The sequence below is a fragment of the Pezoporus wallicus genome, unplaced genomic scaffold, assembly GCF_028554395.1.
Source record: "Pezoporus wallicus isolate ANWC-B61680 ecotype Strahan unplaced genomic scaffold, APGP_CSIRO_Pwel_v1 contig_7073, whole genome shotgun sequence".
Classification (NCBI taxonomy): domain Eukaryota; kingdom Metazoa; phylum Chordata; class Aves; order Psittaciformes; family Psittacidae; genus Pezoporus; species Pezoporus wallicus.
In genome coordinates this window covers 5091744-5119261 of record NW_026641326.1, presented here as the reverse complement: position 1 = coordinate 5119261, position 27518 = coordinate 5091744, and the positions used below count along the sequence as shown (strand labels likewise).

The 27518-nt window shown below is 42.8% G+C and overlaps 1 protein-coding gene and 1 long non-coding RNA gene across 3 annotated transcripts in view; one reads left to right on the top strand and one right to left on the bottom strand.

The window, feature by feature from the left end:
• Positions 1–23595, bottom strand: part of LOC130606486 (contactin-4) — a 341120-nt gene extending 317525 nt beyond the window's left edge. Inside the window, exon 1 of one of the 2 annotated variants that reach the window (XM_057422892.1) lies at positions 23429–23595. The gene's annotated coding sequence lies outside the window, so the exon portion shown is untranslated. The remainder of the gene's footprint in view (positions 1–23428) is intronic. The other variant, XM_057422890.1, reaches the window with a different exon arrangement.
• LOC130606487 (uncharacterized) lies at positions 12736–15217 on the top strand. The gene is made up of 3 exons (XR_008973980.1): positions 12736–12784; positions 13014–13094; positions 15161–15217. It is a non-coding gene; the product is annotated as an uncharacterized LOC130606487 (long non-coding RNA).
• Positions 23596–27518: the final 3923 nt, after the last annotated feature.

Sequence of the window (27518 nt, the reverse complement as noted above, 5' to 3'; positions counted from 1 at the left end):
ATGCTACAATGGCATGTGTAAGCTTCACAGATTTGAAACATGAATAGATCCAATGGGAAATGCATTACACTGGACAATCTGAAGGAATCTCTTGCTTAAGCAGCACTGAGTGCATCCATAAAGGAGGTCTTTAGGATTTTTAGGGTGTTCAGAGATTGTCAGTTTCAAATAGAATAGTAATTTTCTTACTACTTTTTCCCTTCGCAGGGTCACAAACATGCAGAATTATAGCAGGCTCATGTAACGTGCCATTTTCTTACGAGAAAAGTTTTTTTCAAATGATAACCATATAACTCTTCTTTTAGTAATTTATAAATCCAAACTAAATGTGCCAACAGCTTTGAAAATACTTTATAGCACATGAACAACTTTCCCATGCAGCAGGTTTTGCACTACAACCTTACACACCAAAAGCCTGGTGTATTTGGGCGCCACAGATAAGAACTATACTACAACCAAATGCCAAAGTCTGCAAAACAGCAGAGGGGAGGAAGAAGAGGGTTCGCATGTCTTTCTCTCCACAGGTATCAGCAGCAGCATACGGTCAGCATTCAGTGAGATCTTGCACGTTCATGAGCCCAAGAATGGAGAAAGTTGAGAAGAAACCTATTGTAAGCAGCGCGTCAGGTCATGCAGGGCTTGTTTTTGCTTAATGGGGAAGAAAAGACTCTCAAGCATAGTGTGCTCCTGGTGTCAATTCCTAGAGGGGTCAGGTAGAAGACCAAAGCACAATGGTCCAGATTACAAGTGTTTTACTATGGTTTGGTTCATAACTAGGTAGAGAACCTGAACACCTAAGACAGAACAATTCAACAGGAAATCTCTATTAAATTTTTTGCTTACAAATAGGAAAGTATCAGCTCTATGATCTGTAGGTCACACAGCTAGGCAGGCCATGTAACCTACAGGTTAAACATTCATGATTATATATGGCTTGTTAGAAGTATGGCTGAACTAATTGATAGAAAAATCCCACTGCACCCAGCTGACCTTATTATTGTTCAGATTAAGAGAAGGTCCTTGCAGAGCAATGACAGCCAGGCTTCATGTGTTTCCAAATCTAATGCGGTATTTTACCAACACACAGATATTTCACACTGCAGCCACCCCTAACAGCATCCTGTATCAGACAACAGAAAGGAATTTGCTACCATGACAGGCAGACTGTATAGTAATCCTCCAATAGATGCTGTACTGGCGGGATCATTAAAATGCTTGACATATAGTCTGGCTGCTATCAGATCAGCAGTGCATGGGAATATGATGTCTATAATAGGGGAACATACTAGCTCCAACCTTCATATTCATTTGGGATACCTTTGCTACATTGCCATTGGATGGACTTATTTCATAAAGGAGAATGGGCTTTATGCACAGGTCTCCAGCTGGCAAGTGTCATGAGGAAAGGAAACACAGAAAGCATACAAGTAGATCCTTACAACAGCAAGTCCAGCTGAGAATGAGGTTATGATTTCCAGTTAGCAGATTATTAGTGTACACATGGGTAAGAATATAAAGGTTCCCTTACAAAAGGGAGAGAGAGAAACAGAGCATATTTTACTTATTCTTCAGCTCTATTATACTTTCTCTGTAGGAGGTGAAAACTGGCAATTACTCTTGAAGATGCACAGGTAGGAAGATAGAACATAAATCAAAATAAAAAGAATATGAATGCATTCTCCAGTTATTCAATGGATATTTATTCAACCACGTTGCTTTGGAAAACCTGTTATATTGAACCCCACAGTACATTACAAGAAGTTTCTCCGATCTGCTTCACGTTACTTGGTAATCAGAAGAAAAGGAGACGAAGAGACGTGATGACATTGTGTGGAGCACAGAATCCAAATAAAGCCATTTGAAAAGAAAAGGTCTGCACTGGTAGGGTTGACATGAATAGGATTTCTATAATATGCAAGTAGTTCATAGTAAATACAAAGAAGAATTTTAGGAACACTTAAAAGAGTTCTATTCTTGCATTCTACGGGGATTTTAAGGGAAGAGGTGAGGACATTCATGTGGACACTACATAGTTTTAAGCACTACATTCTTGCTTTTAAAAAAAAGCTTCTGTGTATTCAAAGGTCAGAATTCAGATGAATTTGCTGGAATTCATATTCATCAGGAGAAATAAAGTCAGTCCTGGGAAGCCCATTAAAAAATATAATGTGCTTTTTCCTCAGGAATTACTCTGAAATTGGGTGTCATGTATCTGACTTAATGCTCTAATGGTAGGACTTGAATACTAGGGGAGGATTTACAGGAAATATCTGTTCCTTATCTGATTATAGAAGGAAACCAAAGTCTCACAGTCTGACACTCCAAGGTGGCTTGCTGTCAACCTAAACCTCCAAAATTAACTATTTATCATTGGACTGAAACAGAGCTCAGATCAGCCACATTGCTCAAGCTCAAACACTATCGGACCCCAAAGGAACATACACAGTGAAAAAAAAGCCAGGCAGAAAAATAGCAAGGCACAGAAAAAAAACGAGGTGACCTGTCCACTGCTTCACAGCAAGAAACACAACGCCAGCCCCTCAAGCCAGAACCTATGGACACCACCGTTTTCCAAGTTACAGGCTGGAAAATGTGACAAACGAAGCTTGGTGGCAGTTACCAGAACAAAACACCTTGAAGAACAGTTTCTGTATAAGAAATGATTCAGGAGATTGCCAGCTATCAGAAAATCATTCAAAGAAAATCTTTTTGGAAAGCGTCTCTCCTAATGGAAAATGCAGAAGCTCATCACGAGAGCCTCACTTTACAAAAAGAGCAGTACGGAGGTTTTGTCAAAGCTGGAGCTTTGCAGATGCGATTTTATCTTAAAAGCAGGTCCTTGAAAACAACTGGGAGCATGCCAAGGAGGCACACAGGCACTTCAGGGATCTTGAAAAGATATCACGGTATATAGCAGGAGACAAATTACGAGAGCTGAGTTAGACACAGGGGGTGCAGGAGCTGATGCAACACCTAACAAACCCCATACCTGGAACAAACCCTGGCAGGGGCTGTGCTGGATCTGTACATCTCCCAGCCTCTATACCTCACTCCAGACCTCCTAGAGAACCCATGAGCTATTGCTGAGAGTAATCCAAAGGATTTATGCCCCAGTTGCTATGCTTGTTTGGATTATATTTGATGAAACAAATATAATGGTTGTATTTGAAGATCTTACAGGTTTTTTCCAACCTAGTTGATTCTATGAGTCTACATTATTATTATATATTGTAATATTCTGTTACTACATAATTATAGTCAATGAAATGTCAAGTCAGGTTGGGCAGGAAAACCAGAGAAAAATCACAACAGTGGGACTTTGCATTACAAACTTCAGCAGCAGGCTTGGTGCAGTAGTAGAACAGTAAAGTGGACAGGTTGAAGTTTTAAAAGCTGGTGTTAATTGAAAAGAAAAAAAAAGGAAATAATAAGAAAGATAAAGTGGCTTCTGAGTATAACTATTGTCTAAAACTGCAGACCCTTGAGCAGTGCAGCAATGCTTGCAGGCAGGAGGCAGCTGCAGGTGCAGGCTGGGTGACAAGAACACAGGAGAGAGGCAAGGACGAAAATAATAGATGTTTTTAAGCATGTGTAGCTTCCCTGACAGGACATTTCCTAATGCAAATGTCTGGTAGACTGGGGACAGAAGCTAGGTTTTTTTAGCAACAGGATAACTAAAATGAGATTATTTATGCATGAATGGAATATTACAGTGCCAAAAAAAGCTAACAGTGAATTAATTCCCCTGCTTACTGATTTAAAGGACCAGGTCACAGCCTTGTCAGATGCTTTTGCACGTCAGAGTGGTCAGTAGGAGCCCAGCACTGCTGCTCCTTGGGTTTTGTGTCATGCAACCACTATAACAGACAGTTCACAGACTAAAGATCAAGGCTCTGCCCTGATTTCCCCTTGGACCCACTGACCCAGTCTGAAGGATGCAGTTGCCCATGCCCCATAGACGAGGCATCCACAATCTAAGCTTCACATTTGCAGGACACTTGAAACCACTGAAATCATCTGATCCTTCTTCAGCTGTACTGAGGAACTCTCATAATCTAGTACTCAAAGCTTATCTATCATTAGCACTAGACTCTAGAATGCTTTGTTACATACCCTACAACTATCAAATAATATCTAACACACCATATGCACAATACTTGCACAAGGGGGGAAGCAAAATCACAACACATCAGCACTTAGTAGCTGCCGTATCACTTTAAAAGGGGTACAAGCTGCCACCACAGAAAGGCTTCTAAATAATCTTAATTGTTGGGCTCTTTCACCTTTATTTAAAGAGTAGGAGGCACTCCATCTTAAATATAGAGGTAATGTGTCTGCCCAAAACAATATGCAGCATGAAGGAAATTCAAGCTGACACAATTTCAAGACAGCAAGGACAAACTGATTTAGCAACTCTGACAGGCATTTATAAACAAAATGTGAATCTAGTTTCAGCCTACCATACTGAAATAATATGCAACATGCTTTGATGTCATAACATGAATATTTCATATATGAACAGCATCTTGTCTGGTAGCGAGATGCTTCCAGACACCTGCGAAAGGAGGTCCTAGGAGACAGGGAAGGCTTAATTGCTGTTTCTCAATGTGCAACCTCACAATACAGTAACTTTTAGATCCTTATTGACTTCTTAACTGTTTTGCCAGATGTCAATACGTAAAAGTTTAGAAGTAAAAATCATGGCTGAACCTTTCTTTCTAATTAATGGCTGTATTGATCAGCTAGGCTTTCCTCTTGCCTCATGTCACAAGAATTGAATTTAAGAAGGGTCCCTCCCAAAGAGGTATTCATACCTATTCTTTGAGGTAAAAAAGCATAGACTGAAATCTCCAGCATGCTAAATGGCATCGCTTCTTAAAACTCCATTGACAATGAACAGCCCAGAGAACTAGGGCAAAGTTGAGTATTTACAGTCTCAAGAGCATTTTGTTTTGATTTGCATTGAGTTTCAAGATTCAGCCGTTTAATAGCCAGTATGGCCATATTTAATTTCCTTCATTTCAATTTTAGGAAAGAAAAACATCACAAGATTACATCTCAAACAAATTCCACCTGACAGTTGACCAATGTATATAGAAAACATTGCCCAGCTACTGCTGAAGTTTTGCTAAATTCTGTAACGAAACATTTGTACAACCCTTGAAGTTGCTCAGTATCTTCTAGCCTAAAAATACAAGCAATCAAAATAATGCACATAATTTAAATTACACTGAATATTCAATAACAGTAATGACTTCAATATTAGAAGCTATTCAATGTGTATTCCTGGGGAAACTGCATGTGTCCTTGACCTTTGCTTACTCCTTATTTTGTCCTCACATAATTAACACATTCATAATATCATATAAATGCCACTTATTGATACTGTCCCAAGGGCAACTAGTTATCTAGCAAGAACACGGACACATTAACATTTACTAACGCATTTAGCTTCTCTTCCACATTAAACTAAAGAAACCCATTTATCAAATTACACAGAAATGTATATTAAACAGGCAATATTTAACAAGGTAATATTTTAAATGTTGTCAGACAACAGTGACACTCATTTAAAAGGACAGCCTATGAGAGTGGCAACGGTCCCACGCCACTGTGGCATGACTGCTGCTTGAGCACAGATGATGGTACCACTTTCAGATTACACATATAGGTTGTAAATAGATATAATTTACTTATTTTTCTACATTTTTCCATGTTTAGCAACAGAAAGTTGCTATGTATACTGGATAAAAGCTCCAAATTCATCCTCAGTGCATCTAGTCGAGTGTAACATTGCCCCCAAGGCACCAACTCAACAAGGTTTGAGGTCACTCATAAGTTCAGGTATTTAATCATATTATACTGTATCTCTTCATCTAGAGATTTCACTGCTTTGCAAAATGCTGAGTATCTCCTGCTGTAAGGCCAAACCCAATATTCTGGCAAAGCAATTTAAGGAAAATTAATAATAATCTTGCATCCTTTTTCTCTGGAACACATTCTCCATTATTCATCAACACAACTAAATATTCAGGGCCACTTAAGATTATTTTAAGCATTTTTTCACTGCACTTGACTTTTATCTGGGAATTATTTTGAATGACTTTCATAAGAAATATCTGGTAAAACACATGTCAGCACTTTGGCAGGGCTGGCAAATTCTTCCTGAGCTCAAGTTAAATTTACAATGGAAATTGGATTAATTAATTACTGGAGATGGAACAAGAGCAGGATTTCAGCATACAACTAAAATGAAACAATGCAAAAAAGCAACAACTGGCGTGATTCCAGTGAGAACAAGTGCAGGAAACACTTCCCAGTGAGTGGGAACAGGAAGGAGCAGGCAGGAGCACACTCCCCAGGCTGCAGCCTCCTGTGACTAATACAAAAATGACCTGGAGAAAGGCACAGAGGAGTAATAGGTTCTCATGATGACACCATGACATTTTCTCTCCCATGGAATGAAAATAATAAGATGTCAAACAGAGAATGGTTGGATGCTGCCAGGCCCATCCCCAGTGCTTTAGGTATGAAGTCATGGGGATCAGGGCTGCAGTACTAGAGCTAAGGGCTCACTGTCACACTCATGGAGGACATAAAGAGCCAGGCTGCAGTAAGAGCTGATCTGAATGGGAAAGATGGAGAAAATGACGCTGGAAATCCATCTGCATCCCAAATGCATCAGTTAGCCCACTAGTACGGCTCTGAATAATCTGTATTACTGCTTTCAAACCAGAAACTTTCTCTTCAAGGAAAAGAAATAGGAGAAAGTGCTTGGTAAACTGGCACGGAATGTACTCCATGAGGCTCCATCAAGAGAATTAAAAAAAAAAAAAAAAGAATACAGCAATAAACTGCTACCAGGTTTTAATTTTGCACTTTTGCAATAAAAGGAACAGAAATGTAATATAACCTAAGTAAGAAACAGGTGACCTAAGGAGTCAATACCCAAAGTTATCAAATAAGCAAAGCTGTCTGCTAGAAGAGACCCTTCTGACAGATCCCACTGAGGATATCCTGAGCATTTCAACAGTAAAATCATAAGCAGCCCCAGGCAAATCATGGATTTTTCCCTGCTAATGCTGATTTAAAATATGTAAATGTATTCTCTAGCTAGAAGGTGTGGATAATGACTGTTAAATGTGCAGAACAGTGACCATTGGAAAAAAAAAAAAAACAGCAGCAAATACACAAAAGAAAGTAGTTTTCCAATTTGATTTTTCTATGTTCACCATGGAAACATCTTTCTAAGTATTATTATCAAGTTCAGCTGAAGAAATACAACAGGAAAAGTTTCACCCTCCTTTTTATTTGTGCAGTGGAGGGCAGAGTTTTCCCTTACATGTTTTGTCAAAACAGTTTGAAATGGGAGCATTTGTCTACCCATAGAAATAGACCCGCAGATTCCTCACAAATCAGAAATTACCAAATTCTCAGGTTCTCTTGTGAGGGAAAGCAGTGAAAAAGGCTAATCTGAAGATGAAGTAGAGTAAAAACGGATCAAGTCTGTTATTTGTCCAGCCCTCTCTGCACAATATCCTCTCTTCTGGCAGGACCTGCCCAAAAAATATATTTGGAAGTGTCCAGAGTCTCTGACATGTTACTGACAGTTGATGGATGGATCAAATCCAATATCTGGAATACAAAATGATAAGGTTCAGAAATGAAGGGGATGAGTGACAGTGGCTGAGGAGATGAACGGATGGGAGAACCTTCACAGCAGAAGGCTGAATCTCCTTTTTCTTCATGAAGAAGATAATGAATGGGTTGACAACAGCAGGAATTCATTTTCAGCTATGAATATTGGTCTCAAAAAAACTTCTCAGTGCTTTCGTATTAGTGTCAGCAGTGTTGCTACCATGTGGAAGGTATTTAAGAATTTACGAAACTTAACTGTGACCAACGATAATGTGTGTCTGTCCCACTGTGCCACCACAGCTGAGGGCTGGAAATGCTCTCCCAAATCAACAGCCCAGGCCACTCATCCTACCAACACACCACCGCTTTACTCACTTCCCAAAGCCACGAAGTCACCTCAAAGGCTGTTTTACAATACCTAAATAAGTTCAGATTCAGAAAAAAGTATAAGAAGGAGACACATAATATGACACATAATATGACCCAAAGAGTAAAATGATTATAAAAATGACAGAAAAAAAGGCCCAGCATTTTGGGTCAAAGCTTATTTTCTGCTATGAATTTGTCCAATGTAGCTTTCAGAATTTTTCACAATTTGGTATGCTGTATCATTAGTAAAAATAAACAGTTATAACTTAATTCTCAGGAGTACTTATTACGTTCACATTTTCCACTGGAGAAAGAAATTGCTCAAAGTGAAGTTTCCAAAAAAGCAATGCTTCTCTGGACTACTACACATCCTTTTTTCTGCTGCAGCTTCCTCCCCCTGAAGCCCAGTATAACTCTACTATTTCTGCCACACTTCTGTTTTCTGCTAATATACTTAGCCATTTGCAAAAGTGGAATATGAGGAGCCATCCAAAACAGACAGACATTTCCTGCCTGCTTTTAAACAAACCAATTCTACTTTATTCCATATCCTGCTGTACAAATGACATCCTTCCTATAAACTAGTCTACAAGACCACAGTACTATTTAGCAATCAAAACATGGATGCTCATTATCTACTTCTCTTTCATTATTTACTCTTTTTGCCTCCACTCGCCTTTTCTTCTAAACCTACACAACACTTGTGTCAGTAACTTCCAATTCGTTTTCACTGTCTCACACTCACCGGGAAGTAGTAGAGGAAATGCATCTATTTTAGTTGTATTATTAATTTATAAATATTTACCAAAATTCCACATACATTTTTCAAAATCAAAATACCTTTGGGACAGTCAGCTAACTTTAGTTCATAAATACTAAGGGCAAATTTTCTCCCCTCCCCCTTTCAGATTATATGTTCAATTTAAGAGATTTTTTTTTTCTATGAAATAATTAAAAAAACCTGAAGAGAAAAAAAAAATAAAAAAAAGGCAAAAAACCCTGTTTGGTTAGAAAGAAGGAAATAAGGAAGAGGCTGAAGAAGTTATTTTTTCCTGGTCCCAAGTTAATCCTGTGGGAAATCAGTGCAATTCAAAGGGCTTCTTTTTTCCCCCCACAACTAAACATCTAAGTCAGCTCATGTTTATCTGAAACCCAGTTTACTTTGGAAAGGCTAAAGAAATAAAGCAGTCCATCAATTATTTAAAGCGTTTGGCCCTGATTCTGCAGAGGCTTGGGTACACACTTGATTTCATCAGTCTTCAAGCTGGAGTCTTCCACAGCCAGAGGCTTGGTCTGTGAAGTGGCTGGAAAAGAAAATGTGTGAATTGGCTTTTTCAGTGAAAAGAGTTGTTTCGGTTGTGGATGAAGGATGCTCTGAGCAGTCAGGACAAATCCAGAGCCAGTTGCGCAGGGCATGGTCATTGCCACCCTGGTGGCCCCCTGGGCTCAGACCTCCATCGGCAGCTATCACACCAGCGGGTCACAGCTGGACAGCAGTGTGCAGATGTGAGATAATGAATGCTGAGGGAAGGGAGACAGTCTCCCCCAGCTTCATGGCCATAAGCCAGACTTGAGGGCGGATGAGCCTCAGCCCCTGCTCACATTCAGCCTGCCTCACCCAGGGTCCCTGACTCATTTTCAGCAAAGATGCTGAAATGCAGATGCAGAAATTCAGAAGACACAGGTATATAGCTAATATATATGCAAAAATATACTACATTATGTAAAAATAGAAGTATAGATAATACACAATCTTCATCCTTACACAAAGTGGATTGCAGTGGAGGAATGCATTCTTCTGTGGCATGGAATTTAATTAGTTACTAAATTTAGATACTGTCAGTATAGTTATAGAGGATTCACTGCAGCTGGATCTAAACATTGCATGATATTTTACATTTTGCACAATACTAATGGATGACATTACATTAGTACAGATATTTTGAAGTATTTCTATGTGAATGCTTCAGTCTATCCAGTGGTTTAGACAGCTAAATCATACTTGATTACATTTTCAAAAATATCCTGTAAGTCCCAGGTATTGGTAGTTTTAAAGAAAGTATTCAGAGACCCTGAATCCCATGCAGTTAGGAAGGACTGATCCAAAGCAAAAACACAGATGCAAAAATAATTAAATCTGCTTTAAGCATAAGACACAGTTTTGATGCAGTCTATGGGGGATAAGAAGCCAGTGTTGAAGTTTCTCCTCTGCCATAAACATATTATTTGTAACAGCTCAGTACCTTAAAATTCAAACAATTTGGGTAAAGCTTACTAGAAACGGAAGGGCCTAAATATGTCTGTATCTCTCACCATCATAGCATGTGCATCTCAGTTCTTCATCTCCAATAAAACAGCATGGGAGAATTCCACAAGGCTAATTAAAGACGTGAAATTTTAAGTCCATTCAGAGACTACAGTAATTAAGGTCAAATAAGTTCTCAAGTTTGAGTCAAACTGCTTCTACTTCAAACTGCAGAACTTCACAAGGTATTTTCTCCTGCAGACATTGGGCTTAGCTATAGCCTGGTCTAAATTTCAGAGTCTTATTCAAAAGGCATTGAGACAGACAGTATGGGCCATTTCAGACTGGCACAATATGTGAAGGAGTTTATAAATCCTTGAAGAGCATTCCACCACCTTTTTATATATATATATATATTATTGAGCAGACTTCTCCAGCCCAAACTACTTTGCAATATCTGTGCCATAGTAATGCATGAGGCTGACATCCCAGGTCTGCCAGAGCTGGATGCCAGATGATCCACAACTACAAATGCCATTTTAAAACATGACCCTGAAGAGTATTTTTGACAGATGGGATTTCCCATGTATAGAACTCTGCTATCTCCGTAATCTCTGAACTCAATTTAAGTTTCATATATAAGATTATTTTCATTTCAACCCCTTTGGTCACTTGTGACAACAATATTTCCCTTCTCCCTACACAAATCTAATTTGGTCTTGCACTGCAACTCTGCTTAGAAAGCTGTTTAGTGGCAATGTTTCAGAAATACGAATCAAATTTTCTTGAGTGAAATAAAATTAGCTATCCAGGAAAGGAAAATCCACTTTTCTAGGGGCACTGATTCCATATTTTAGGTAATGGCTCTAAAATACAATAATAATCGTAATAATAAAATGGTTCTGAGATGCCATGCATGCTGATAGCAAGAAGGCTATCAGAAGTAGCCCTGCTGTCCCTGAATACACTGGGAATGACTGGAAGCATTTGCTGGTCCACAAAACAGTACCCTTACACCACAAATCTCACAATTTCCTGACATGTTAAAATAAAGGGAAAAGACAGCAGCGTAACAGCTGAGGATTTGGTCCCAAGGCTGGCTTAGATTTGGTGACCAGTCCAGTGCCAGGTCAAATGCTTTTAAAATAGAATTTGCAGGATCTTCCTCCTGGACCAAAACAGAGACAGCTGTGCTAGAGGTCTTCTTCAGGCAGAAGGGGTGAACTCATCCCTTGGCAGCCAGGAGAGAGGTCCCTGGGGACAGAGGAACAGGATGGTCCAATAACCAGTGTCAATCCCTCCTCTGCTGAATCAAGAGAGCCCTTTTCGCAGCAGACCCACCAGACAGGTTTTTTGTCAAGTCTTCTTTAGATTGTGCTGGCAGAGCAGAAGAATTCATACCTCAGTTTTCTATGGGACATCGTTCTTCCTGCTATCTGCATGAGCGACATTGCATAAGCCACCATATGAATGGAGCCACCAAAGCACTAAATGACAGAAGAGTCTGAATAGAGGAAAAAGGAAGAATCAAAAGGAAGGATATTTTCCCAGCCTTTTGCAGTTCTCTTGCCATCCCCCCTACTCTTCACCCTTTTTCCACCTCCTCTGTAACTCCCATGCCTTTCATCTGCCAAAGCAAAGAGGCGACAAAGCCTGTAGCTGTCCCAGTTTCTTTAAGGACCTTCCATCTCCTTCACTCCTGCTCAGCACAGATGAGTCAGGAGGAGGCAGAGGCTCGGAGGCACAGCTGTGCAGGCAAGTGTATACAGCAAAGCAAATCTAAAGTAATTAAATAAACAGTAATACAAACATTGCACTTCTGTCCATTTATTCTAGCTATTGCAAAGTGGGCTCCTCCATATAATGTTTGCACAAGAGCTGTGATGTATCACTTAATCTACTGTAAGGACTTTATTCATACCACCTGAGGCTGCTCCTCTGCAAGCTCCCACTTACACAAGATTGAACAAAACAGAAGATATTACTGAGCTCAGTAATGGCATCTTTTGCCACATGCTGTCAAGTTTCTAACTTCAGTGGTCCAGAAGACTGACGTAGAAAAGCAGATGAGACAGTACAATAATGCGGTACAGTTGGACTTTATACTTACACTGTCTCTGACCTTGACATTTGCTCTTCAAAGGAAATAATCAAGATTGAAACCAAACCAAAATCAACCCAGACCCTACACCACTCACCCACAAACCAACCCACCCCAAAACAAAGGTAACAGAGGAGCAGCGACCAAACCCACTTGACCCATGTTGTTAGCAAAGCTCTGTAATGGCATAACCCCAACATACTCGGAGCATACCAGGACACAACAATTTCAGTGACTTAGTTTCAAGCACGCATCATGCACTTTGCTTTTAAAAAGACTGTATTAGTCATGATGTTTTGTTTTCTGAAGAAGAGCATCTCCAGCTCATATATAAACCTGGGGTGAGAGCTGGTTACCTGGTTTCTGGTGTTTCCCCCACACACTTTAAGGAATAAATGTAGGTGTACTGAACTGCTTAGTGCTCTGAAAAGGTGCTCTGGACAGCTGATCAATCTGCCAAAACAATGAGCTTCAGAAGTGCAAGTTCAGAGCTCACAAAACTGCCTGATATAGCCAAAACCATGCAATGGAAGTATTTAGCAGCTACCCGACTCTGCACATTTTCTGAAGCCCTTTTGGTGCAGTCCAGCTGCAGCTTCAAACCACTCTGCACCTCCACCCATTCCCCTCACTATCCCTCTTGTCTATTTGCTATCTCAGGCATTGCTGCATGTTTAACTTCTAAGCCCTTGAGGGTGATCAAGCCAGTTACCAAATGTACAGTCAGCTCTCTGCAATGAAGTGCTCAACAACTCCAGTTCACATCCAAGTTTCAGGAGCTGCTGATGGTTGCAAACAGGCTGAACCCACCATGCCTAAAAACACACCACCAACAAAACTGTCATGTCAGAGCATCATCTCTCCTCATCCCATATTTCTGAGCTATGCCCTCCCTGCCTTTCAGCACACCCAGTAACTTGAGAACTAAAAGAGGATGGAAACCATTTCAGGAGCAGGGTTCATCTACCTGTAAGTGTAGCAGAACTAGAAAAAAAGAGTAAAAAAAATCAGGGCCAGGAATACGAGGGGCTGTAGTCCTCCTATGGCCAGCAGTCTAAAACATAAGTATTGCTGAGGATGCAGGAGAGATTTCTTGTTTAAAACAGCCTGCATGGGATTTAGAGCAGTCTGTGGACAAAGCTCTCTGTCAGCCCAGACCAGACTGCAAGAACTTATCATTTGACAGTGATCAAACATCAACTTGCAATGCACATACCTTCCCAGGAGCAAAAATTATCGGTAGTGGTATGTGGCCTGTAAGTGTTACTGGACACACTGCTCATAGGTTCATGTTTTCTGCAGTATGACATAAGAGTATATGAAGCCTTCTCAATCAAATCAATTTTTTCTCCAATAGGTGCCCACTAAAAAAAAATTTTCTGTTAAAACAACTGCACCATCCTCCCCTAACAGCTAACAAGCTGGGTTGTTTTTCCCCCCCTTCAAGTCATCCATACTGAAGTACCTTCAGAAGTGAAAAATGCCAGTCACAGCCAGTTGGCAGGAGGGCAATGCTTTAATATCCGCTCCAAGGATGAAAGACATGGCAGCTCCTAACCCGCACACTGGCTGCAGAAAGCCGTCAGCCGGTGAGACCACACCATGCCCAGCTCCCATTTAAGCTGAGCAAGCAAAGCTGGGAGCCCATTAATTTGCTGTGTGAGTTATGGTTCCCTGCAGCACCTTTTGTTCACTGTCAAGGTTCTGCAACAATGACGAATGCAGCTACATTCAGCCCAAAACTCCAGAATTTGATACACTAAATCATTCTAGATATTAAATGTCTCAGCGATAAGCCTAGCAAATGAATTCCTCTGGAGCCTACACTTTTTGGTCTATATGAGGCAGGAGGGACTCCCCATATACTCCCCCCATTGTTTCAGGGAAAATTATGCAGTTTGGTAGCATTGTTGCTCCCAGGAAAGAAACCAGAATCCCAGAAAAATTCACACAACTTCCAGTGGCTACTAAGGGAAGCTGCAAATCTGCCTGAATAACTGAGGCAGCAGAAGGCAGTTTGAGGCATTAGGAGCTCACCAGTTATTCCTATTTTAATAGCAGCAGCTGTACACACTTAGAAAGTTTCCACTTACCTTAGTAAATAAACAGAAAAGACTCCTGCAATAGACAAACAGGGGAACACAATCAGAATGCTTAAGCAGCAAGAGACAGGCAGGTTTTCAGTCTTACTCTTATCAACCTCACAATTAATCATTTTTTGTTTAAAATGATCTCCTTCCTCCAGCCACAGAACACTGCAGTCACAAGAACTGACTAAATCTCATCTCAACTAATTTGTAAAGAATAGATGACTTTTCAAAGGAATCCTAAACCAAAACAGATTAAAGCATGAAGAGGGTGGAACAATTGCTGCTTCATTTTTAATTTCTCAAAATCACCATCGAATATATCACAGTGGTTAACTCCGGAAAGATTTTGCAAGCTTCATAAACAATAGAGGTATTACCCATTATCACACAAGTACAAATTAGTTTGACCTTTCCAGCTTTCTCATACTAGGTTTCCTTTTTTCCACTTGACTAGAGAAAATATTGAGTCAATCCATGTTCTCTGCTCTTCATTCTCAGATGTATTTGACTAGTGCTTTTTTCCTCTACATCTGCAATTATCAGAGACTCATCAAACACTGAAATCAGCCCAGTAATTCTTTGATTTAAGCCAGTGCATAACTAGTGCTCCCTAGGAAAAATGCAGCCTTATGCTCAGCATTGCTCTCTATATGCTTTTCCCACCTCTGCCTCCCCAGTAAAACAACGTGTGATATGTTCATTTAATATTCCTTGTAGGAAGTGTTGGCAAACAATGTGAAAACAAGGGCAGCAGAAATCAGAGAGGGAAGGATGCTCAGTGCCTTCCATCGAGCCTGCCCAACCTTCCTGCCCACAGAGCTTTCCCTGCCCAACAACAGACATCTCCTTGATGCCTGAAAATGGAGCTGGCAAAGCAGCCAGCAGATCTCTCCTGACATGTGGATTTCTGGACTAACACCCAGCTATACTTAACAGATATATGTACATCCCCAAAAAGCCTTCACACAAAGCATGAAGTAGGAGAAGTGCACCCAGACAAACTATCCTGTGTGTCATGCACCTTTCAGGTCAACTTCCATGCACAAACTGCGGCCACTGAAAGTGGACACTGATTTCTGCAAAGTCTAAAACCATTTTTCATGAATAATTGGTGCTTTCTATCAGTAAGTCTGACTGTGCTGGATCCAACAGAGGAATCTCTGGTTTTCTTGATAATCTTGTCCTGGAACCAAAGGACCTGGGGAAGACCAAAGAGAGGGTAATGCTGAGCAAGCCACAAAAATCCTTACCTGTCAGCCAAAACATAAGAGGACCTGCTGCATCAGGGTGTTTCAGTAAGGATGTATAACACTGAGTGTAGCAGCAGTGGGGGAAACTGAGGGGGAAACTGAGAGGCAGAACAGCTTTGTGGGTCAACAGAGAATCACAGCCCCAGTGAAAGAAATGCGTCAAGGAGAAAAATGATGCATTTGTGTACCGGTTCCTCAGAATTAGGAAACCTGAAACAATTACACCATAGAAATTGTGATTAGGGTTATAGATATAAAATTCAATACGCATCTAAAACCCTGCAAGCCAGCACTGGCTCTTTCCCCAGCCCATGTGGAAGGGTGCACTCCCGTAATTCCAGGGTTGGCTGAAGGTGCTCCCCGGCTATGCTCTGCTCGGGGCGGAATGGATACGCTATGCGATGTCCCACCGGCTGCCTGAACACAAGCCAGGAGCTGAAGTTGCTCTAGCAGCAGCCGGAGCAGTGCGGATGATGCGGGTTGAGTGCTGCCACCCTGTGGGATTGTGTCACTCGTCTCTACGCATTGTCACGCTGCTGCGTGCTCCCGACGCTCAACTGCACACCTGTACTTGGGAAATCATGGGGGGCTCCAGAGCCCACACAAGCAGGTTCCAGAGAAGCACAATACACTGAAACATGTTTAAACGTTAATTCGGGAGTTGGAAATGTTTATAAATATGATTTGGAACAAAAAGGTTACTGAATTCTGGCTAGAATAAGAACAAATACTATATTTCAAAATAATTAGTACGTCATAGGTAACAGCCTGATGTATTTACACAATTTATATTTACTCCCATGTATCAAGGCCTGGATTGAAATCCTCTTTTGTACATTGCTAGGAGCCAATTCTGTTTGAAATTACTCTTCTGCTGTACTTCATATTTCATTCATTTCTACTTCCAGCTATACACGCACAACAGAGGGCATTATACATCTCCCTAATTGAACAATACAGATCAATTAAATATGAAAAGTCATTCTTGGACTAAAACCCTCTTAGGCAAATGTTCTGCTCTTACATTAAAGTAGCTCTTTTGAAAAAGCTAGGAGTTGAATGCTGTTCAGAGGCTTTTTTTTTTCTCTTTCCAAAAGACTGGGAGACAAAGACCAAGAACATTCATCCATTCATTCATGATACAAGGACACAGAGCTTTTGCCTCCATTTCACAAGCGCAGGGTAGTGGTGATACAAAAAGTTTTACTTGATGAAAGCTGTTCAGTGCTCTGTGTGGAGGAGATGAAGAACCCTCCTCTGCTCAGAGCTGAGCATGCCTTTCAAACACCTCTCATGGGTCACACCATTAACACAAACCAGTGTTGTCAAATGGTACCATGGAAAAAAAAATATGAAATGAGTCTATGCACCACTGCTAGCCCACCAACTACAGGCTCCTCACACGTATGCTATATAAAACACTGAAGTCCCACTGAGCATCAGAGTGGAGAAGGTTAAAGCACATCAGCCCAGTTATCAGTTCACATATGGTGGTGTCAGAAACCAAGGTGGCCATGATAGGCTAAAGTCCCCTGAAAGAAGCTCAGCACTGTAGCAGTCAGCAAGGATGTTTGTTTTGCCTTGACTGACCAATGCAAGTTCTTTGCTAATACACAACCTGTTCTGTAAAAGATTGACTTAGACCTGGTACAAATCTACAGCTAAGTTAACAGAAGAATCTGGCACAGATATGAGCTTAGCTCTATCAGTCCCAGGAAGGGAAATCTACCTGACAGCAACCTGGACAGCTTGTGGGCTTTCTCCAACCCCTAGGTCAGCTGTTAGTCCACAGGTAGCAAGCGGTCTGTGACTTCCTAAAGGCACAGAAGAACAGACCATGGCTCAGTCACAAGACAGGCATGGAGGAAGCTGGGACTAAATCCAGTGGAGGGTTTTGAGCAGAATTCATTTTTTCTACTGAGCACTCATTAAGAGAGCCCAGAGGGGGGAGATCACCGAAACCATGGCTATGGATCAAACAGGGGAAGAGTGTCTGCTCAAGGATTTATAGCAATAGCTAGAAAGATGTAAAAATGGAAGATCAGAACCATTAACATAGAGGCACGGAGCAAGGAAAGAGTGTATGCTGAATATCCTCAGCAATCCTGGGGACTGTCACAGATGGCTAGCGGGGTTTTCACACTCCTATTACTGGAAGCATAGAGATGGAAATGTGTTTAATTGTTTGAGTATGACTTGTTTGTAAGTCTCCCCAAATAAAGCTGTTATCTGCATAAAACGAGTTTAATAAACCATGTACTCACAGCTCTGTTAAAAAAAAAAACACTGGAAGGTTATTGCAATTCAGTAGTATTCAGATTAAATTACCATTTGTAATACAGGTTTTCCATTACAAATACCAAATACACTGTTTATTCCCTTTCTCAGTCTTCTAATTGACGAAAATGACCTGCTAAACCTTATGTAGATTGCATTTAAATGCCACATCTCTTCATTGGCTAAACATTTATATAAATAAATTATAAACACAGATTTTGTCTGAGGCTGCCTAAGATCTTATACGGATAGAACTTATAGAAGAATAAATCAATCCAGAGTTAGGAGCTCAGGTCTAACTTGTCACCTGAACAGCTACCAACAGCTATTGGAAACTCTCAGGTCCTTCATCCCTGGCCACATCCCCTTGGCCACTGCAGTTGCCCATGCTCCCCCCCGCCCCGTCACATCAGAAGGATGTTAATTAAGGAAATCCCAGGAGAAACAAGTGTTGACCAGGTCAGAAATTAAACTACTCTGCAGAAGGACTGTGGGAGGCACAGGGACACTGAAGGAGTCCTCTGGACCATGCTACTTTTGAACAAGGGCTGCAAAGGAAGACAAACTATCACAGCAGGGACTGCTGTCACATTGTGCTCCTGGGTTAAATAAAGTCTGGAGAAAGCCAATCTGAACAGTTGATCATTTAACCACATCTTGCTCTGCAAACAAGAATGGGGAAAGTGGGAAAGCCCATGTGAGATGGTTAATAATGATTGTGTCCACTGAGTCTCACTTAAGTTCAGGTTCAAAACCTCTGGAAAAAAACAAAAAGAAGAGGTGCTAAAGTACCACTGTGATGCTTTTAATCTTCAATATAATGAATCTTAGGAGAGCTTGGTACTGCATATATCAAAACTTTAATTCACTAATGAAGAGATCTGGCCATATCTGAGACAGCTCCAGCAAACTTTCAAATAATAGAGCATCAACAGCTGACCAGCTGGAAGAGACAGAAGAATTAACAGAAGAAACAAATATAGTAGAAACTCATTTTTGAAATCTAGAGCTGTTTAACAAAATTTATGGGGGGGGGGGGGGGGGAAATCCCTGTAAAGGTAATTTCAAAAAAGTAATGGTTGTAGATTACTTTCTTGAGTCCCTAAAACAATTTCTTTTAAGTGGAATAATAATGCAATAAGTGTCATCACCTTACCTGCTGATACTTGTATGCTGTAATTGCATACCTGAGCAAAAATCCCAATTTACATTGCAGAGTCAAAGCTTACTCCTTATGCTCTAGCTTCCTAAATTTAAATCATAGAATAGTTAGGGTTGGAAAGGACCTCAAGATCATCTAATTCCAACCCACCTGCCATGGGCAGGGACACCTTACACTAAACCATCTCACTCAAGGCTTCGTCCAGCCTGGCCTTGAACACTGCCAGGGATGGAGCATTCACAACCTCCCTGGGCAACCCATTCCAGTGCCTCACCACCCTTACAGGAAAGAATTTCTTCCTTATACCCAATCTAAACTTCCCCTGTTACCCCTTGTCCTGCATGCATATTTAAAGTCACTATATTAACTGTTTTCAAAACACTTTGATCCTGTTGGTCCTGAGGGTTCAACTTTAATTGCTGGGTTAAATCACTGGAAAAACAAACAAACAAACAAATAAACAACACCCACAAACCAATCAACAAATCTTTCTTCTTCTTGGTGTCCTGCTGAAAGAGATTTTTATCCTGCAGATTAAGATAAAAAGTGACTGCTTGTATCTAGGGAAAAGCAAAGAATGAAGTTATTTCCCAAGTACAACACATACAGTACTGGAAACCCCTGCTTAGTGTAGAAAATACTGTTGCTTCAGTTCATGTGAAGCTCATTTATGCCAAGATGGCAAGCAGATTTGACACAGGAGTTTTTGTTTTAATATCACCAATTTTGGCAGATGATGCTAGGGAACAGGGAATAGTTGTGTACTCACATGAATCAGTAAATCAGTTGGATGTCATCATTATATATTTGCTTTGCTAATGATAAAAAGAATTAATCACTACTGTCACGGTATTCATATTTATATTTGAGTAACCACCGTAGCAGATAACAGTAAAGATAGTGCAAGTTTAAATCCTGGCAGCAAGCTTAGATTAGAGCTTCGGAGCTGACATTTGTGGATTTGGTGTGATTCATGTTACTTTTCTGTGTTTGTGATTACCTTCCTGTCAGGGCTGCACATCACTCACGCACCAAGCAGCAGGCTTCCAGTTTCTGCATGTGAAGGAAAATTCCCAACTGTTGCACCGAAACCTTCTCCTAATGGAGCCCCATCTTCTGAATAACAATGGAGCTGAACAAGGCACCAGCAAAAGGAGCATGTAAACAGCTTTAACAGGGACATTATCGGGTCATTTTAGGTCACAGATGGGAGGTGTGGGAAGAAACCCCAGACTTGATCTAATCTAACGTGGCTAAAAATAGACCTGTGATGATTTATGAACTTTCAAATGCAGAGTTTTGTTTTTTTTTTAAGCAACAGCATCTTCCCTGACACCACCTGCAGCCCAAAAGCTGCCTGCTCAGTCTGACGGAGCCCCTTACAGGGTCCCTGATGGGTACCAACCATGGGCAGCTGGTACCTCATGGGCAGCTGGTACCTCCGTCATCCTTCACCAGACGCAATTCAGAAAGGCCATGAGAGAACATCAAACGGCAATGACTGAGCTATCTTGTGGTTAATATCCTTCCTGCAGCCTGCTTTGTCTTTACCTCTATTGTGGGTTTTTTTTAAATCAAGTTAACTACACAGAACTGTCAGACAAAAGCCAACTCTCTAAACCAAGAGAAATAAGCCAACAATGTCTACAAAATCATTCTGAAGTTTTGCCCCTGGGGTAGAAGTTGTACAGGTGCTTTACACCCATTTTCTTAGCAATGCCTGATGGGGTAACACAGGAACATACTTTAAATGAAAGAAACATTAAACACAGTACATAAATAGACTTGAATATTAACAAGAAACACTTTCATGCATGAGGAGGTGCAAGTTTGGGAACCAAGGTGGGCTCTCTCACCAGCTGCTTGCTGTCTTGCCATGCTGTTGTTTCCCTCTGGAATAAACACTCCTCCGCTGATGGGTAAAACCCAGCACCCAAGAAACAAGTGATGAAGGGATAATACTGGAAATACAGTGAAGTCGACCCCAGGGAAGAATGCCTGGGGTCTCAGAGACCACACATCCAAGAGGGCTTGTGACACAAAGGCATCCTTGTGGCCCAGAGAAGGGGCCCCCGCTGCCAGTAATGCCCTTTCACCACCCAAAGCACACTGAGGGCACACTTGCCCCCATCAGACATCCACAGTGACCTCAGGTGAGGGTCTAAATTGCTCCAGACACCACCGTTAAGGCATGTTAGGTTAGAGTTTGAAGGCAGGATCAGACAATCGTGTTCACTGCTTACGTGCTATAGGAGAAGTAAACCTTCTGGCAAAGGTAACCTTTTTTTCTGCTGTCATCAGATTCAAAATATGTATTTTGACATCCTATAGAATAGCACAAGCTTAGAATTCCAGGAACACTTCATGGGCTACAAGAGAGCTCAACTCCACTGCAGAGATAAGGACGGGAAAATTTCCAACTCGCCAGACTTTTGCCGGAATCATTCAACTCCAACTACCTGCGGGTGCACCCGATTCTAGCCCAGTCCTCATCATCCAAGTGCTGCCTCCAGGCAAGCTAAAGCATGGGCACACGGGGCAGGAGACCCCCTCCTCCCGAGCATCCGAGTAGACAGACACAGATACATACAAGTAAAAGGGTCTGGTGTGTCTTCCTGCAAAGGGCTAGTTCACTGGATGGGATGGGATTAAATACCTCCTGAAACCAAGTAAAATCTTGTCAGGTGTAGTCCACTCTGCCCAGAGTTCAGCAGAAGAGGGAGAGGTTGCTGCACACCAGCAGAAGCCATTGTCTAAAGCAGGCTGCTTTGGGAAAATTATCAGTGTGCACACCTCTAAAGGAGGCTGTACAGCAAGCAGAAGAGGGATTAGCCGTGTAAACTAAGTCCTTTCGGTATTAAAGAGGGGAGGTGACTTTGAAGGATTATACAAGAGCCATTTAAGCAGTTTTCAGGGACTTAGAAATGCAGGGTAAAAATGCAAGCTCCCAGGTCCAGAAAAGGAGAAAAAACAGTGTTCTGGCCAGGAAAGCAGCAGAAAAGGCTTCTGGAGAGTCCCAAGCGCAGGGCCCCATCACCCCGCTTCCAACACCGGGCACTGGCCATCGTACCCCACGAAAGCAGCACAGGGAGCTGGGAGCACCTGGGAGGAAGCAAGGGAAACGGGGGAAGAGGCTCCGTAAGCTGCGGTGCTGCTGGTACCTGCTACGGGCCGTGGCATCCCCACAGCGGCTGTGCTGGGAGGGAGTGCGGTAGAGACCCTGTGTCAGAAAGAATTTTAGGAGTAGTGTGACCATTCGCCGAGGAGGATTACACCAGTCCCGGCTCTCCTCTCAATGATTTATCGGCTAGAATGCAGGTCCTGAACTGAGACACGTAAACAGGAGGATGTGCAAGCACAAACACAAAAACTGACTTCTATCTATAGCCAAACGTTCCCGTTCTTCCCTGAACCTCAGGGTGCTAATCAACATGCTGGCTCCTAATCCTATGCCCACATTAATCCAGCAAGGGAAAATGAATACGCTGCTCCAAGACATCAGACTGTTTTATCGAACCCTCCTTGCAAGAAAAACCCCGCTTTTGCTTAGTCTAAAACGTGATGGATAATTGGTATGTAAGATACAAACTACTTCCACTTGTTATGCAAGCTGCATCGTTTAATTTGTAGTTTAGAGAGCGAGTCACTCTTGTCTGGGATAAATAAAACAACATGCTGCATTATGTTGCTCACGACCGACACGGAAGCAACATTAGCCTGAGGAAAGCAAAAGAAGCTAAAACTCGAGCGAGCAACACCGGCTGGATCAAGCAAAAAGTTATGCATGCATTTCTGCCAGCTTGCGAGGGAGCATCCCTCTGACAGAGACAAGCACACACACAGCCCCGTTCCCGCGCTCTCCTCCGCGGTCCCTCTCCCCGTGCCTGGGGCGCAGCGCCGAACCCCTGCCCACGGTTACCGCTGCCTCACCCGGACCCGTTCCGCCGCTCCGCTCCGCGCCGGACGAGGGGGAGCCTGACCCGGCACCTCGCTGCGGAGCCACGGGGCCGCGCCGCGCTCCGCGGGGAGCCCCGGCAACAGCGGGAGCCGCGCCCCGGGCTCCGCGCCCCCTCCACCCCGCATCTCCCTTTCCGGGGAGCCGCCCGCTCCGCGGCACCCCACTCTCCGCACCCCAAGGCGAGCCGCGCTCCAAGGCTCCCGCTGCGCGCCGCCCCGCGCAGCCCAGCTCCGCTCTCCTTCGCCGCCGCCGCTCTCCCGATTTATTCCTGTTTTATTGGCTTTTGCTTTTTCCTATTCAAACCCGCCTCCCTTCTCCCGGTGCAAAGCCGCGCTTACCTGGACACGGCTCGGGGACGCGGGGCTTCGCGGGCACTGCCCGCCCGCTGTGCGCGGCAGCCCCGAAGTGCGCGCCTCCGCAGCTGCCCGCGGCCGCAGCATTGAGCGGCAGCGGCCGGGAGCCGGGCGAGCGCTGCGCAAACCCCTCCTCCCAAACCTGCGCCGTGCGCGGGGGGCGGGCGGACGAGCCGCGGAACCGCGGACGCCTTTAACCCTTCTGCTGTCCCGCAGCGCGGGCGCGGCCCCCGCGCGCAGAGGGAGCGCAGCGCTCGGTACAACAGTTGCTATTCCGTGGGGTCTGTAGAGCGGCTCAGCTCTGAGCTGGGGGGTAATTCCCCTGCCCGGTTCCCGATTCCCTTCTGTGTTAGCCCAGGCGTGGCTCCTCCCGGCGGACACAGAACCCGTCCGGCTCGGTGTTTTGCCGGCCCGTGCTTTTCCCCCATCGCCGACCAGTCCCAGGAGTCCCAAATTACAGATGGGGACATTTTTTTTTCCTCTCTTCGCTGGCCTCCGGCAGTAATCTCAGATTTGCCGTAATTGTTTTCACTCTTCAAAAGCTGTCCCCTTCCTTCATTCCCCCTGTTCCATCAGTCTGTCACTCAGCCCTCTCTACTAGTACACCCTCTCCTTTCATCCCCTTTTTGACCCTTCTTGTCCAAGAAATGAGTGTGGGGAGATGAGAGAAGCCAGAGAGGAGAACGCACACAGGGTGCCAACCGCATCCCTGCTGCTTTCAGCCCTCCTCGCACCCCAACACCCAGCATCTCTCCTGGCCCCGGGGCTTCCTCTGGATCACCCATGAGGGTCTCTACCTGCCACTGCAATGAACATTATGAGCCACAAACTGCTTTGAAAGTCAGTTCAGGCTTCATAAGCAGAGCAATCAAAAGGCATGAAGAAAAGCGGAATAAAAGTGTCTTCAGAAGAGAAGGTGGAACCTACCTTTCCCTGCCCTGGAACCTTGTACCAGGAAGTGCTCTTAAATGGCTGTGCTAAAAATGCAGTGCAAAGAGGGTATTCAGTCTTAACTGTGCCTCCCCTGGGTTTTGAGGGATTAAGTGAAACCCTTATTATGTTTAATTATCTCTAGAGTTGCTCTCTCTGCTTGCTGCCTTGCTTTATGGTTTAATAAACTGCACATCGATATAAACTGAATGACAATTAACATTAGTGCAGGTTGGATTTGCGTTTATTGCTGCTTACAGGTTTGAGCTCGACAAGCCTTCGCTCAGATGTTTCATTGCCATCAGCACCTCTTTCTTTAGCATGGCTGCCAGCTCCAAAAGGCAGTTGGGATGTGCCCTCAGCCGTCTGGGAGAGTGGCTGTCCCAGCAGAATGCTGTGATCCAGAGCACAGCCCTATGTGTGGCTGGGCTGTGTGGGGCCAGTGGGTTTGGGCAGCACTGCAAGGAGCAGCGAAGCAGCACACCGGCATTTCTCTGGTGCCCAGAGCCAACTGAGCATCTTCAATGAGCCCCATCCTGAACAGGCTCTAAGTACCAATGCCCACAGTGCCTTTAGGAATGCTCAGCTCCCTTGTGATGGAGGATGGCCCAAAACATTAGCTCCTAGAGAGGGCAGGAGGAGCCAGTGCCGTCTTTCCTGAATCCTAGTGAAGGTTTAAGGTAGAACCCAACAACAAAACAGTCTGGAGGAGGCAGACTGTGCTTGAGCTGTGTGTGAAAGAATGCCCTCATGTTATGAAATGTTGTATAAACGTTATGTATTATTTGTGTAATCCCATTCTGATTTAAACAATAGTGGAGACTGCTCAGTAACCCAGAATAAAGTGTAGCACCAAGTGTTTTCCATTTAGGAGTGCCTGTGTCTCCAAGGTCACCTCATAAATCCTGACACTGTGGCGTGGTGCTGCCAATCTGTGTGGGGTGGAATCACTCTTGAGGGAAATCAGTGCTGAAAATGCTTCCGAATTTTTTGAAAGGAACATGCCTAGAATCATCATCATATCCCATCTGAGCATGCAACATCCTTACAAGCACCAGAGGAAAACATCATCCACCCTCAGACGGGTGGCAACCAAAAGCAAATAAGATCTGAAAGGTAAGGCCATGGAAGCAGCATGTGCAGGCAGATGGCTTCCCTGAAAAGCCTTTTGGTTGTGCCACCTTCTCTGCATACAAGTCACCACTGAGTGAACAAGCAAACCAGGTCACCTGCCTTTTTTTTTTCCTTTCTTCCCAAACAAATCCACAAATAAGGCCAAAGGTAGAAAAGTCAGAAGTCAAAGGCTCTGGTTTAAATTCAGATGAATTCATTGTAGCAAATAGTTTAAAATACTTCATAAATCTGGCAAGAAAAACTGCCTTGCAGGTTTTTAAGATCACTTGTAACAGTAAAGCTGACACTTTGAATAAAGCCTTACAGCACGACCTTCAGAAGCACGCTGCTGCACAGCTATGTCCGTGATTGGCAATTGTGATATTCATGCCAGAGCATCACTACCATATTTAGCACAGTAATATTAATTACGTAAACCTAAACTATTTTTAATTCCTGTGAAGGTTGTCACACAAGCATGCGAACAAAGCCAAGCAGAATACAAAACTGGAACCATCCCTAATGCATCCGCAATGTCCTGCCTGGTGACTGTCTCTTGGAGGGGTCCAAGGTCCCAGGCTGGCAATACATCCCACGTGCTACCCACAGCCAACACAGAGGAGTAAGCAGAGCAGTGCACAGCCCTGCAGCCCTTCCACAGCAATGTACAGGGGTAAATCAGATGTAGGGTCTGACAGTGATCTATGGATGCTGAACTCACATCCTGAACTTGGCAGAGGCTTCTTTGTTTAGGCTGCAGTTTGCGTAAAACTTAGAAAGGGTTTGGGCATCATCTTACTAATACTATGAGGTTTTGTTAAGAAACTCTGCTTTAAATGACTGCTACAAAACATCTCCAAGGTTTACACTGTCGTTTTGTCTGACCTTTAATTAAAATACCAAGACCATCTTTACCAGGTGATGGCTATTCATAAAATCCTTTGAGGGGTTGTATAAGTCTAGGGCTGCTTATATCTCAGTGATACAGAGAGCAATACAGCTTACAAGGAATTTTGGAGAAATTTGCCTTTCTTTTTAACCATCCCCAGCCTGACATCAAAGAGTTTCATTTTAGGACAATGCATCAAATACATCATTTTAAAGGAGATACAGTGAGAAAAGAGTAATCAGCATCTGGTGAGAATTATTTGTGATGTGATCTGCAAGCATTCTCAAGTACACAGATGTACGACAACGCAGATGGTGATATATGTAGGAGAATAAATCTTTTATACAAAGTTGAAGTGATTTTAGTGCTTTGGAAAGTTTGGAAATAGATGGCCTTGGAGGCTGATCTCCTACTGGGGAGCAAGGAAGAAACTGGAGCAAAACCTTGGTGTTTTGCCAGCATAACCCGGTGCTTGTTTCAGAAACCATTGCTTCGGGGTGCAAAGCAGTTTGCTCCAAACTGATTCAATCTTTGGCCACTCTGGTGAGGTCCCTACCAAAGATGCCAGCTAGTGCCAATTTCAGTGAACAATTTTGAAAATGTGGATATTTATCACTAACAAAATGGCTGAGAACCAAAGGTCTAAACCTACAAACTTAATGTCATCAAGTAACCTTCAGATGGTAGCTTCAAGAACTTCACTGCCCAAAGATAAAATAAAGCTTTCAAGGCACAGATTTCCAAAGAAGTCTGATTTTCTTTAGTTTGATTCCACATTCGTTAGGTCTGTAAAGACAACAGCAGTTCTGTTTGAACTAAGGAGCCAAGGAGAGGACCTCAAAATTATAGCTGAGAAAGGCTTCTGCAGTTTAAAAAGCTCAGCTTAAATGGCAGCTGAGTCCAGAGTCTTTGTGTGCTTTTCATCGAATTTTTCTGTACCCAAACTCTCCCTGAGCCTTTGTAAAAATCCTTAAGGCTCAGACTTCCTAATAACACTTGATAATAAAACACAGTTTTATGGCCAAATTGTGAAATTCAGGATTTTTGAATGAAAGTTATGGAATTCTCAAATGATAGAACTATAATTTATAATTCTAAATTAAGGCCCTAGGTTGCTAAGCAAAGAAGTTTAACATTAAAAAA